Here is a 16118-nt window from a genome sequence, read left to right on the forward strand (position 1 = left end):
TTCCTATAGGCCTGAATGCTGCTGTTTAGCCCCAGATTTAGTGAACATCTGCGCTCTGGCATTATCTTCCATTACAACCGTGAGAACTGGAACACTTCCAATGTAATGTGTGACCAGTGCTTGTCCCCAAACATAATTGGTAGTTCTCTCCTATGGTGGATATCTAATGATTTATATAAGGGATAGAACATACTGTATGCCTTGATGAACACTTTCTCTCCTGGCTCACTCTTGACCTCAATTTTAGTTTTTAAAGTGTATTGCACATTTCCTCTTTCTATAATTTTTTTTTTTAAATACATCAGAGGAAAACAAAAGGTCACTTGAGAGAAAAATGGTTTTATATATGTTGCACAAGCACAGGCATATATTTGGACACTTGATGGATTTTAACCTTTGATGGCAGAAATAGATAACATAAAAGTGTTTGTTCTATTGCATGATTTTTTTTCTGTCATGGAGACAGTCTTCCCGGTGAATTCTGTTGGCTTGGAGGGATGCCTTGATGGCCAAATTATTGGCTGGTTTAGATAGAGGATGGGAAGCAAAGTGATTTCTGAACGTGTTGGCCCCTGTGGGGACGATGCCTCCCCAGTGAACAAGTCGCTCCATATAAATAATAATAACCGCAGGAACGTGACAACAATCCTCTTTCTGCAGTGTACTATTTTGTGTCTATAAGTGAAATAATTGACTTCATAAAGCATTTAAACGTGATACATTTGTAACTATTTGTGATCACAATATTGGTGTTTTCAATCGAGCATTGTGTCATTTTCAAAATCCCTATGTAACACCAAGATAAGAAGTTGTTCTGCCATAATGTTGCCATGAGGTTATGAACCCTAGAAGGAGCGCTCCAGACTTGCTCTAAATACATATTCTCACTCTTTAATTAAGCAGAGTAGAGATATCAAATAATTAGTTAGGGGCCTATACTTAGAATTTAGAAATCGTTATACAAATGTTATGCGGCCGGTTTGCTGTGTGGAGCTAAAACAAAACTAGTGTCTGATTATTTTTAGGACTTGATTAATCTGTGGTGGTGCACTTTGTACTCTGCATTAGTTCATGCAAAATAAGCAAGACTTATTGAATTCATGAATAATAATCGCAATATAGGAAATGGTAGCTAGTTTCCCTAACAATATATTCCTCCTATTCAATCAAATTTTTCAGGGTAAGTTAATAACCGTATTCTGCTTCCACTGTATTTTGGGTTTATTTTATTCCAGAAACACTGTTATATGTTTTAATTGAACAGGTTTTTCCTAAATGGGTAAAGAACAATCATTTCAATCAATCAATCAAGTTTATTTTATATAGCCCTTCGTACATCAGCTAATATCTCGAAGTGCTGTACAGAAACCCAGCCTAAAACCCCAAACAGCAAGCAATGCAGGTGTAGAAGCACGGTGGCTAGGAAAAACTCCCTAGAAAGGCCAAAACCTAGAAAGAAACCTAGAGAGGAACCAGGCTATGAGGGGTGGCCAGTCCTCTTCTGGCTGTGCCGGGTGGAGATTATAACAGAACATGGCCAAGATGTTCAAAATGTTCATAAATGACAAGCATGGTCAAATAATAATAAGGAATAAATGTCAGTTGGCTTTTCATAGCCGATAATTAAGAGTTGAAAACAGCAGGTCTGGGACAGGTAGGGGTTCCATAACCGCAGGCAGAACAGTTGAAACTGGGACAGCAGCAAGGCCAGGTGGACTGGGGACAGCAAGGAGTCATCATGCCCGGTAGTCCTGACGTATGGTCCTAGGGCTCAGTTCCTCCGAGAGAGAGAAAGAAAGAGAGAAGGAGAGAATTAGAGAGAGCCAAGATGTTCAAAATGTTCATAAATGACAAGCATGGTCAAATAATAATCAGGAATAAATGTCAGTTGGCTTTTCATAGCCGATCATTAAGAGTTGAAAACAGCAGGTCTGGGACAGGTAGGGGTTCCATAACTGCAGGCAGAACAGTTGAAACTGGGACAGCAGCAAGGCCAGGTGGACTGGGGACAGCAAGGAGTCATCATGCCCTGTAGTCCTGACGTATGGTCCTAGGGCTCAGGTCCTCCGAGAGAGAGAAAGAAAGAGAGAAGGAGAGAATTAGAGAGAGCATACTTAAATTCACACAGGACACTGGATAAGACAGGAGAAGTACTCCAGATTTAACCAACTGGCCCCAGCCCCCCGACACAAACTACTGCAGCATAAATACTGGAGGCTGAGACAGGAGGGGTCAGGAGACACTGTGGCCCCATCCGATGATACCCCCGGACAGGGCCAAACAGGAAGGATATAACCCCACCCACTTTGCCAAAGCACAGCCCCCGCACCACTAGAGGGATATCTTCAGCCACCAACTTACAATCCTGAGACAAGGCCGAGTATAGCCCACAAAGATCTCCACCACAGCACAAACCAAGGGGGGGGCGCCAACCCAGACAGGAAGATCACGTCAGTAACTCAACCCACTCAAGTGACGCACCCCTCCTAGGGACGGCATGAAAGAGCACCAGTAAGCCAGTGACTCAGCCCCTGTAATAGGGTTAGAGGTAGAGAATCCCAGTGGAGGGGAACCGGCCAGGCAGAGACAGCAAGGGCGGTTCGTTGCTCCAGAGCCTTTCCGTTCACCTTCACACTCCTGGGCCAGACTACACTCAATCATATGACCTACTGAAGAGATAAGTCTTCAGTAAAGACTTAAAGGTTGAGACCGAGTCTGCGTCTCTCACATGGGTAGGCAGACCATTCCATAAAAATTGAGATCTATAGGAGAAAGCCCTGCCTCCAGCTGTTTGCTTAGAAATTCTAGGGACAATTAGGAGGCCTGCGTCTTGTGACCGTAGCGTACGTGTAGGTATGTACGGCAGGACCAACTCGGAAAGATAGGTAGGAGCAAGCCCATGTAACGCTTTATAGGTTAACAGTAAAACCTTGAAATCAGCCCTTGCCTTAACAGGAAGCCAGTGTAGGGAAGCTAGCACTGGAGTAATATGATCAAATTTCTTGGTTCTAGTCAGAATTCTAGCAGCCGTATTTAGCACTAACTGAAGTTTATTTAGTGCTTTATCCGGGTAGCCGGAAAGTAGAGCATTGCAGTAGTCTAGCCTAGAAGTAACAAATGCATGGATAAATTTTTCTGCATCATTTTTGGACAGAAAATTTCTGATTTTTGCAATGTTACGTAGATGGAAAAAAGCTGTCCTTGAAACAGTCTTGATATGTTCGTCAAAAGAGAGATCAGGGTCAAGAGTAACGCCGAGGTCCTTCACAATTTTATTTGAGACTGTCAGATTTAACAGAAGATCTCTTTGTTTCTTGGGACCTAGAACAAGCATCTCTGTTTTGTCCGAGTTTAAAAGTAGAAAGTTTTCAGCCATCCACTTCCTTATGTCTGAAACACAGGCTTCTAGCAATGGCAATTTTTGGGCTTCACCATGTTTCATTGAAATGTACAGCTGTGTGTCATCCGCATAGCAGTGAAAGTTAACATTATGTTTTCGAATAACATCCCCAAGAGGTAAAATATATAGTGAAAACAATAGTGGTCCTAAAACGGAACCTTGAGGAACACCGAAATGTACAGTTGATTTGTCAGAGGACAAACCATTCACAGAGACAAACTGATATCTTTCCGACAGATAAGATCTAAACCAGGCCAGAACTTGTCCGTGTAGACCAATTTGGGTTTCCAGTCTCTCCAAAAGAATGTGGTGATCGATGGTGTCAAAGGCAGCACTAAGGTCTAGTAGCACGAGGACAGATGCAGAGCCTCGGTCTGACGCCATTAAAAGGTCGTTTACCACCTTCACAAGTGCAGTCTCAGTGCTATGATGGGGTCTAAAACCAGACTGAAGCATTTCGTATACATTGTTTGTCTTCAGGAAGGCAGTGAGTTGCTGTGCAACAGCTTTTTCTAAAATTTTTGAGAGGAATGGAAGATTCGATATAGGCCGATAGTTTTTTATATTTTCCGGGTCAAGGTTTGGCTTTTTCAAGAGAGGCTTTATTACTGCCACTTTTAGTGAGTTTGGTACACATCCGGTGGATAGAGAGCCGTTTATTATGTTCAACATAGGAGGGCCAAGCACAGGAAGCAGCTCTTTCAGTAGTTTAGTAGGAATAGGATCCAGTATGCAGCTTGAAGGTTTAGAGGCCATGATTATTTTCATCATTGTGTCAAGAGATATAGTACTAAAACACTTAAGTGTCTATCCCGATCCCAGGCCCTGGCAGAGCTGTGCAGATCCAGGACAGCTAAGCCCTGGAGGAATACGCAGATTTAAAGAGGAGTCCGTAATTTGCTTTCTAATGATCATGATCTTTTCCTCAAAGAAGTTCATGAATTTATTACTGCTGAAGGGAAAGCCATCCTCTCTTGGGGAATGCTGCTTTTTAGTTAGCTTTGCAACAGTATCAAAAAGAAATTTTGGATTGTTCTTATTTTCCTCAATTAAGTTGGAAAAGTAGGATGATCGAGCAGCAGTGAGGGCTCTTCGATACTGCACGGTACTGTCTTTCCAAGCTAGTCGGAAGACTTCCAGTTTGGTGTGGCGCCATTTCCGTTCCAATTTTCTGGAAGCTTGCTTCAGAGCTCGGGTATTTTCTGTATACCAGGGAGCTAGTTTCTTATGACAAATGTTTTTTGGTTTTTAGGGGTGCAACTGCATCTAGGGTATTGCGCAAGGTTAAATTGAGTTCCTCAGTTAGGTGGTTAACTGATTTTTGTCCTCTGACGTCCTTGGGTAGGCAGAAGGAGTCTGGAAGGGCATCAAGGAATTTTTGAGTTATCTGAGAATTTATAGCACGACTTTTGATGCTCCTTGGTTGGAGTCTGAGCAGATTATTTGTTGCGATTTCAAACGTAATAAAATGGTGGTCCGATAGACCAGGATTATGAGGAAAAACATTAAGATCTACAACATTTATTTCATGGGACAAAACTAGGTCCAGAGTATGACTGTGGCAGTGAGTAGGTCCAGAGACATGTTGGACAAAACCCACTGAGTCGATGATGGCTCCGAAAGCCTTTTGGAGTGGGTCTGTGGACTTTTCCATGTGAATATTAAAATCACCAAAAATTAGAATATTATCTGCTATGACTACAAGGTCCGATAGGAATTCAGGGAACTCAGAGAGGAACGCTGTATATGGCCCAGGAGGCCTGTAAACAGTAGCTATAAAAAGTGATTGAGTAGGCTGCATAGATTTCATGACTAGAAGCTCAAAAGACGAAAACGTAATTTTATTTTTTGTAAATTGAAATTTGCTATCGTAAATGTTAGCAACACCTCCGCCTTTGCGGGATGCACGGGGGATATGGTCACTAGTGTAACCAGGAGGTGAGGCCTCATTTAACACAGTAAATTCATCAGGCTTAAGCCATGTTTCAGTCAGGCCAATCACATCAAGATTGTGATCAGTGATTAGTTCATTGACTATAACTGCCTTTGAAGTGAGGGATCTAACATTAAGTAACCCTATTTTGAGATGTGAGGTATCACGATCTCTTTCAATAATGGCAGGAATGGAGGAGGTCTTTATCCTAATGAGATTGCTAAGGCGAACACCGCCATGTTTAGTTTTGCCCAACCTAGGTCGAGGCACAGACACAGTCTCAATGGGGATGGCTGAGCTGACTACACTGACTATGCTAGTGGCAGACTCCACTAAGCTGGCTAAGCTGGCCTGCACCCTATTTCATTGTGGAGTTAGAGCCCCATTTCCATAATGTATTCCTTATGAGCCAATGTAAATAGAAGTCAAGACATAGTGGCCATGTCCGAATACCCATACTAGCGTACTACATATTTAAACTGCATACTATTTTACTTAGCGTGTACAGTTTAGTAAAAAAGTATACAATATGCTACAACCTCAACGAAGTAGTGGCTCCTGATTGGCTGAGTAGGTGGAACAGGGCTGAGTGAGGGTGGATTTTTCCAAATTCAACAGAAAGACATTGCATTAACCAGACGGATAATAGCTAATTTCCGATGTTATTAATTTCTCTAAACTCTGAATGAAATAGGAATGGAGTTATAGGCAGACTATCACATTCAACCTATACCGTAGTAGACCATATAGCCCATCAATCCTATTTAAAAAACACTGAAGACAGAAATAGATAATTTGGTTCCATTTCAACATATTTATTAGTGAAACCAAAGTGCTGTAAAATATATAAATTAAATCAAATAGCCCAGTACACACACCAAAACATTTCAAATGTTCAAATCAAAAGGCTATTGCACAGAAAAATGTGGAATGTCGGGTGCATTGCAAATTCAGAACCACTGGACAGCAACATAATAAACTGAAGCACGGATCATTGGGAACAAGATCAGAATGACTGCTAAGGCTTGATCCATTACTTAAATAATTAAACAGGTAGCCTAACCCAGGGTTTCCCAAACGTTTTCACTAAGGCTACTTGAAAAGAACAAAGGCCTATCAGAGGCTGCCGATTTCTTTCTGAGTAAGCGCAACAGGGAACTGCCTCGAGTCGAGCGGCAAGATAAGTCGACGCCGTTCAGAGTCAGTAAAACTCTGTTTTCCAGCCATACAGTCTGTGTGGAAGTGTTGCAGTGCACTGTGCAGAGGGATAGCGCCTCTGATGAACACAATAGGGATTATCCTCACTAGTCTGGGCTTGATCCCTGGACTGGCCTGAGGGATGAGAGAGAAACTGAAGATGCTGCACCAAGACCAAGCTTGGGCTGGTGTGTGGTCTGGGGTTGACATGGGGAGCATTTTGCTGATGGACAGACCCTTCAGGAGCTTCAAAGATGACAGAGAGGATGAGAGAATGGTAGTCGATGTGAGGATTGAAGATTGTTAGAAATTAACACACACTGATCACACACACATAATTACAGAGAGAGAGAGAGAGAGAGAGAGAGAGAGAGAGAGAGAGAGAGACACTCCCATACACACTACTCATCGCATATCCCACTGACCTGCAGACTTTTAGCCCTACATAAATGGCTAAGAGACTATTGCTGCTCTGTGGGTGTAACATGTATTGATCGTTTTGATACATTCTGGAAACAAAGCTTGTATTATAAGGAGGATAGGATCCACCCAAATCATTTGGGTTCCTGGATCCTTTCACAGCATTATAAGGCTGCGTTGAGACAATGACTTATCAGTGACCTAAGTCCAGCTCATTTAATCCCTACCATTGTGTTGCTGAGTTGTCATAATGCTTCAGCAAATGTACATTAACCCAAGGGCGCTGGAAGACACAATGTACGTAACCTAATTCATGTCCCTCTTACTGCCCTGAATGCCTCTGCTGATCCTACAGCTATTGTATGCTGTAATCATTTGCCTATGAACCAGAGTTATACTGTTTGCACTGAGGTGGTGTGCCATAGCAGGTGTGCAGCTCTCCCTGCACTAACATAAATAACCTGAGGATGTCTACCTCTGCTAAGCTTCCCAGAAAAGCAATAAAAACAATCAAGCATCCCAGAAAAGTGCTAAAAATAGCCCACATTAACATATGATTTGATGAAACAAGGTTCATGAAATCAATAATTTGCTAGTAACAGATGACATTCATATTCTGACAATCTCTGAAACTCACTTAGATATTACCTTTGATGATACAATGGTAGCAATACATGGTTATAAGATCTACAAAAAATACAGAAATGCTAAAGGTGGAGGTGTGGCCGTTTGTATTCAGAACCATTTATTGATTTAAATATTGACTGGCTTTCATCAGGCTGCCCAATCAAGAGAAAGCTTCAAACTGTAATTAGTCCCTGCAACCTAGTTAAGGTTATCAGTCAACCTACCAGGGTAGTTACAAACAGCACAGGAATGAAATCATCATCATGTATTGATCACATCTTTACTAATGCTGCAGAAATTAGCTTGAAAGTAGCCATATCTAGGAAAACCAAAGTTCCAAAGGCTGGTCCTGATATAGTGTATAAGAGGTCATACAAAAACTTTTGTAGTGATTCCTACGTTGTTGATTTAAAGACTATTTGTTGGTCCGTGGTGTGTATAGAGAAGCAGCCAGTCGCTGCACTTGCACATTTATGAAATTGCTTATCCCAGTTACTAATACGCATGCACCCATTAAGAAAATCAGTGTAAAAACTGTTAAATCCCCATGACGAAATTGCATGGTTGAGAGGGATAAGTCAAAATAAATGGCAAATAAGTCTGGCTGCACAACGGCAAATGTATTGCAAATTAAGAAATCATGTGGCTAAACTGAAGAAAAAGAAGAAACTACACTATGAAAAATTGTTTGACCAGATACAATGCTATTTTACAGTAAACAAATTCATACATTCAGACATTCCGCACACATATAAGGAAGGACATTCAACAAGCACAGCACTTACACAAATGACTGATGATTGGCTGAGAGAAATGTATGATTTGTATTTATTATGGATCCCAGCAGCTACTCTTCCTGAGGTCCAGCAAAATTAAGGCAGTTTATACAATTTAAAAACATTACAATACATTCACAGATTTAAAAAAATATATATATTTCACCTTTATTTAACCAGGTAGGCTAGTTGAGAACAAGTTCTCATTTGCAACTGCGACGTGGCCAAGATAAAGCAAAGCAGTTCGACACATTCAATAACACAGAGTTACACATGGAATAAACAAACATACAATCAATAATACAGTAAAAAAAATCGATATACAGCATGTGCAAATGAGTTAGGATAAGAGAGCTAAGGCAATAAATAGGCCATGGTGGCGAAGTAATTACAATTTAGCAATTAAACACTGGAATGGTAGGGTGTGCAGAAGATGAATGTGCAAGTAGAGATACTGGGGTGCAAAGGAGCAAGATAAATAAATAAATACAGTATGGGGATGAGGTAGATTGGATGGGCTGTTTACAGATGAGCTATGTACAGGTGCAGTGATCTGTGAGCTGCTCTGACAGCTGGTGCTTCAAGCTAGTGAGGGAGGTAAGAGTCTCCAGCTTCAGAGATTTTTGCAGTTCGTTACAGTCATTGGCAGCAGAGAACTGGAAGGAGAGAAGGCCAAAGGAAGAATTGGCTTTGGGGGTGACCAGTGAGATATACCTGCTGGAGCGCGTGCTATGGGTGGGTGCTGCTATGGTGACCAGTGAGCTGAGATAAGGCGGGGCTTTACCTAGCAGAGACTTGTAGATGACCTGGAGCCAGTGGGTTTGGCGACGAGTATGAAGCGAGAGCCAGCCAACGAGAGCATACAGGTCGCAGTGGTGGGTAGTATATGGGGCTTTGGTGACAAAACGGATGGCACTGTGATAGACTGCATCCAATTTGTTGAGTAGAGTCTTGGAGGCTATTTTGTAAATGACATCGCCGAAGTCGAGGATCGGTAGGATGGTCAGTTTTACAAGGGTATGTTTGACAGCATGAGTGAAGGATGTTTTGTTGCGAAATAGGAAGCCGATTCTAGATTTAATTTTGGATTGGAGATGTTTAATGTGAGTCTGGAGGGAGAGTTTACAGTCTAACCAGACACCTAGGTATTTGTAGTTGTCCACATATTCTAAGTCAGAACCATCCAGAGTAGTGATGCTGGACGGGCGGGCAGGTGCGGGCAGCGAACGGTTGAAGAGCATGCATTTAGTTTTACTTGCATTTAATCTCTCTTGGGCACGTGATACGTTAGCGTCCCACCTCTTCAACCGCCAGTGAAACTGCTGGGCGCCAAATTCAAATACAGAAATACTCATTATAAAAATTCAGAAAACAAAACATATTTTACATAGGTTTAAAGATTAACTGCTTGTGAATCCAACCACGGTGTCAGATTTAAAAAATGCTTTACGGCGAAAGCATACCTTACGATTATTTGAGAACATAGCCCACTAGACAAATCATTACAAACAGTAGCCAGCCAGGTAGAACAGTTACACAATTTAGAAATAGAGAAAATTAATCTCTTACCTTTGATGATCTTCATGTGGTTGCACTCAGCAGACATTCATTTACTCAATAAATGTTCATTTTGTTCGATAAAGTCTCTTTATACCAAAAACCTCCGTTTTGTTCGCACGTTTTCTTCATTAATCCACAGGCTCAAACGCAGTCAAAACAGGAAGACAAAAAAATCTAAATTGTATCCGTAAAGTTCATAGAAACATGTCAAACGATGTTTATATTCAAACCTCAGGTTGTTTTTAGCCTCATAATCGATAATATTTCAACCGGACAATAACGTCGTCAATTTAAAAGGTAAACAAGAAACGCACTCTCTCGGTCTGGCGCAGGAAAAAGCTCTGTGACACGGCAGGGTCCACTCATTCAGACTACTCTTACTTCTTCATTTTTCAGAATACAAGCCTGAAACAATTTCTGAAGACTGTTGACATCTAGTGGAAGGCATAGAAACTGCAATTTGAGTCCTAAGTCAATGGATACTGTATTGGCATTGAATAGAAAACTACAAAACCAAAAAAAAAAAAAACTTCCTGAATGGATTTTTCTCAGGTTTTTGCCTGCCAAATCAGTTATGTTATACTCACAGACACTATTTTAACCTGTTTGGGCTGCAGGGGCAGTATTGAGTAGCCAGATAAAAGGTGCCCATTTCAAACGGCCTCATACTCAATTCTTGCTTGTACAATATGCATATTATTATTACTATTGGATAGAAAACACTCTCTAGTTTCTAAAACCGTTTGAATTATATCTCTGAGTAAAACAGAACTCATTTGGCACAAACTTCCTGACCAGGAAGTGGAAAATCTGAAATCGATGCTCTCTTCTAGGTCCTGCCTATAAATGGGCATGATACGTATTAGTATACATGCACGTCATACACCTTCCCCTGGATGTCAAGAGGCAGTGAGAGAAGAAATGGAGTGTTTATCTTGGTCTGAGTTGGAATAAATCCTCTTGGAATGACGTGTCACCCATTTCCTGTTTTCAGGAAGGCGCAAGGAGGAACCGGGGATTGCCTTTTGAAAAGCTGTCGTTATAGGCGACTACTATCTCCGGCTTTGATTTTATTTATTACATGTGACAATATCATCGTAAAGTATGTTTTTTCAATATAGTTTTATTAGATTTTTGAAATTTATTCGGGACGTTAGGCGTGTTGCGTTGTGTGCCTTTGTTCAGAAAGGAGAGCTTCGCGCCACTCGGCTAGTGCGCTTGCTAATTCAAGAGGGAAAAAGGACGTTCTAAATCCAAACAACGATTGTTCTTGACAAAGGACACCTTGTACAACATTCTGATGGAAGATCAGCAAAAGTAGGACCCATTTTATGATGCTATTTCATATATCTGTAGAACTGTGTACTATTAGTTTTGCGCCCAGGTTTTGGGCACTCGGTCGCCATAACGTAAGCCTTATGTCGTAATGAAGTTATTTTTAGAATTCTAACACGGCGATTGCATTAAGAACTAGTGTATCTATCATTTCCTATACAACATGTATTTTTTAGTTATGTTTATGAATAGCTATTTGGTCAGAATATGTGTGTCAGAAAAAGTGTCAGAAAAATATCCGGACGTTGTGGGAAAAAGTAGCTACGTTAGCACAATGTATAACCACTGATTTCAGCTCTAAATATGCACATTTTCGAACAAAACATAAGTGTATGTATAACCTGATGTTATAGGACTGTCATCTGATGAAGCATATCAAGGTTAGTCAAAAATTATATATCTATTACTGGTTTGTTACGATCGCTAACTTTTGCTGCTGGGAAATGGCTTGTGTTTCTGGCTATTGTGGTAAGCTAATATAACGCTATATTGTGTTTTCGCTGTAAAACACTTAAGAATTCGGAAATATTGTCTGGAATCACAAGATGCCTGTCTTTCATTTGCTGTACACTATGTATTTTTCAGAAATGTTTTATGATGAGTATTTAGGTATTTGGCGTTGGTGTCTGTAATTATTCTGTCTGCTTTCGGTGCAATTTCTGATTGTAGCTGCAATGTAAACTATGATTTATACCTGAAATATGCAAATTTTTCGAACATAACATACATTTATTAAATAACATGTTATAAGACTGTCATCTGATGAAGTTGTTTGTTGGTTAGTTTGGTTGGTTCTTGGTTAGTTAGGTTGGCTTTGTGCATGCTACCTGTGCTGTGAAAAATGTCTGTCCTTTTTTGTATTTGGTGGTGAGCTAACATAAATATACGTGCTGTTTTCGCTGTAAAACATTTTAAAAATCGGACGTGTTGGCTGGATTCACAAGATGTGTACCTTTCATTTGCTGTATTGGACTTGTTAATGTGTGAAAGTTAAATATTTCTAAAAAATATATTTTGAATTTCGCGCCCTGCACTTGAAGTGGCTGTTGTCATATTGTGGCCGGCCTCGGGCTTGCAGCCAGAAGAAGTTAACAGTTTTGGAAACTTTAGACTGTTTTCTATCCAAATCTACAAGTTATATGCATATCATATCTTCTGGGCCCGAGATGCAGGCAATTTAATTTGGGCATGCATTTCATCCAAAATTCCGAATGCTGCCCCCTACCCTAGAGAAGTTGGAGGCCACGGAAGGAGAGTTGTATGGCATTGAAGCTCATCTGGAGGTTTGTTAAGTGTCCAAAGAAGGGCCAGAGGTATACACAATGGTGTCTTCTGCGTAGAGGTGGATCAAAGAATCACCAGTAGAGAGAGTGAAATCATTGATGTATACAGAGAAGAGAGTCGGCCCGAGAATTGAACCCTGTGGCACCCCCATACAGACTGCCAGAGGTCCGGACAACAGGCCCTCCGATTTGACATACTGATCTCTATCGAAGAAGTATTTGATGAACCAAGCTAGGCAATAATTTGAGTAACCAAGGCTGTTGAGTCTGCCAATAAGAATGTTGTGATTGACAGAGTCGAAAGCCTTAGCCAGGTCAATGAATATGGCTGCACAGTAGTCTCTTACCGATGGCGGTTTTCACAACACACTGTGTGCCCTCAGGCCCCTACTCCACAACTACCAAATATCTACAGTACAAAATCATTGTGCATAGTGTGTATGTTATCATGTGTGTCTGTGCCTATGTTTGTGTTGCTTTTTTATTAAAAAATAAAACATATCGGTGTCCAAAAATACCGATTTCCGATTGTTATGAAAACTTGAAATCGGCCCTAATTAATCGGCCATTCCGATTAATCGGTCGACCTCTAATTTATATGCCACCAGAGGTCTCTTCGCAGTACCCAAGTCCAGAACAGACTATGGGAGGCGCACAGTACTATGTAGCGCCATGACTACATGGACCTTTATTCCACATCAAGTAACTCATGCAAGCACTAAATTAGATTTTAAAAAACAGATAAAAATTCACCTTATGGAACAGCGGGGACTGTGAAGCAACACAAACATAGGCACAGACGCATGCATACAAACTAACGATCATTTTTGCTGAACCCCAGGAAGAATTTCCATTGTTATCATGATGTCTTAAGCTACATGTCCACCAGATGCGTCAAACTCTTTGCGTTCCGGCGGAAGTCATTAATTGTCAATCGAGGAGTCTGCAACGCTACATTTGGCATGCTACGCTAGGCTGCAGTGCGTTCTGTGTACCGCATGCGTTCAATATTTTCAACTTGTGTGAGGCATTACCATGTGGTGGTACAAAAGGAAGTTCGTAAAAGTTTCCATAGCGACGGTGGCCCATATAGAGGCCAAATTATGATGACTATTGTGTAGTTAGAGAGGAGAGGATACCGACTTAACGACTGCAAATTGGTCTCAGATAAGAAATGACACTGAGAAAATTCAGCATTACTACGCTTGGGTAGTGCGCCCTGTTGGATAGTTTTCATGAAACCAGCCAACAGAATTGCGTGCAGAATTAATATGCGCAGAACTGTTCTGTGCGTAATTTAACATGCCATCATGCAGGGCAAGCTAGTGATTTGAAATCAGTACTCTGTATGGGAACAACCAGTTCAATTTATTGATGTTGCTAGAGATGAGTGACAGAAGAATAGAAACAAACAAGATTAATTGTTGTAATGCACCCTTGTGTGCGCCAGTCTGTTGGTAGCTCTGCCAGCCTTTGAAACCAGTAGGTCGATAGGAGAATAACTTTAATCTGTTGTAATTATTAGCTTTCGTCGATCAGGGCGAAAGTGATCTTCTCCAGGCTTCAAACCTTGCGAAGCACAATTGCATCAAGTACGTATAGCAAAATGCATATGCATCTGGTGGACATATGGCATTAGTCAATCACATCCCATCGCTAATGCACATTGTGACTAGAGGCTCAACAATATAGTACATGTGAAAGCGAAGCTATTGTCAAGGAATCATATCTTCTCAATGTTTATGTCCGCGAACAATGTAAAATGCCAAATAAATAGGGATGTCATGATTTATTTTAAATGGGCTCATGCTGCAAATGTGTCTGATGGAACTCGAAACTTGAAAGAAAAGGGATAAACTGGACATATCAAATTGCACCATGAGTCAAGTCTTCCAAGTATCTCGCCACGTGAGTCACCGCCTTGATGAATATATTATTGCATGATAAAAATGTTGTTCAACTGCATTGAAGATTTCCTAAGAAACAAGACTTCCCAAAGCAATACTACAAGAGGCTTCTTCTTAGAGTAGCACATTCTACCTACACTCTTAGAAAAAAGGGTTACAAAAGGGTTCTTTGGCTGTCCCCAAGAACGCTTTTAGGCTCTACATAGCAACTTTTTTTCTAAGAGTGTATCCTGGTCCCATATCTGTTTGTACAGTCTTAGAACATATTTGGCATGACAACAACCACAGGAATTGGTTATAGAGCACAACCTATGTCTAAATAGGATTAATTAAAAATCCCAAACTGTGTAGCCTACAGTCAAATCTAGGTTATGATATACTTTTGTTCAATGTCCCATATGATTTCTCCTCTGACAGGTTTCTCTCGGTAGCAATGGATGAGAAACAGATTGCCTTATGATTGCATAATTACCTTATACATCTCTTACAGAACTGCTTTTTAAAGACGTGAAAAACGGATAAAAGGGAGATGCATTTACCATATACTTTTCAAGCGGATTTAAAGAGCTGTCTTTTTGCCCCAGACGAATTTAAAGGTTTAACACTAACCCAGTGTTTCCCAAACTGAGTCCTGGGGACCCCAAGGGGTGCACGTCTTGGTTTTTGCCCTAGCACCACGCTTAATGATGGGTTATTTGAATCCCTTCGGTGTCCCCAGGACCGAGTTTGGGAAATGCTGCACTAACTTTTTTACTCAGAGATAGCCAACCCTGACAAGAAGCACCTTTCTTTGGCCTTACCTGTTTCTCTTTGTAACCAGTTCACAGATGGATGATGCTGCCGGATTATAAGTGAATGGCTCTTTTGTGTACAATTCTAAAAAGTCCAGGGACATGGAGCAGTGTCAACCCCAGTTCTGGGTCTACTTGTCCTTTTCATCTGTTTGTGGCAGGAGAGAAAAACAGATGCTGCCACCATAGCTCCATGGGAGCCATGGGATCTCTGGTTCTCCATTGGATCCAGCTGCACACTGACAGAGACAGCTCCCTGGTAAGTATGTGAGCAAAGCATACAGTGAAACCTTTGACCAAGTCTGTCCACACACACTGCTTTGCCAGCATCTTTCAATTAAGCCTCTCAAAAGACACTTCATAACTTATCTCCCTCATTGCCTACATGGGAAGAGATGCAAGAAATACAAGAGTGCCCTCACCTGGTCTTTGGAGGTACCACACATGTTTTCTCTCATTTTTTGGCTCAGGGAAGGCTGGATATGGGAGCGAGTGTCAGAACATGCTTGAGGTGATTTGGGGGGATTAGCAGACAGCTGGCGTGTGTGCAACATTTGTTGCAGGGTCTGCACAACGCTAAAGTTGCTAACAAGGTGTTCTGGGCTCTGAAAGAATTGAATCTGCCCCACAGGTAAGAGGTGAATGCTGACAGTGCAAAATTAGGATACTTTTAATTCCAGTAGGATATAGTATCGGAATGGACTCAGATGAGCACTTTCGCAGCATCTACATGTCCAATTGGTGGGTTAGGCTTACATGAAGTAAGAAATTATATGAACATTGTGTTTTGAAATATTAATATATGGGTGATGTTATATATAGTAAATAACATCATTTTAATTGGACAGTGCTGTTCTCTGTTGCTGTGGATGACATTTGAAACATGAGC

This window comes from Salvelinus namaycush, chromosome 17 (assembly GCF_016432855.1).
Source record: "Salvelinus namaycush isolate Seneca chromosome 17, SaNama_1.0, whole genome shotgun sequence".
NCBI lineage: Eukaryota > Metazoa > Chordata > Actinopteri > Salmoniformes > Salmonidae > Salvelinus > Salvelinus namaycush.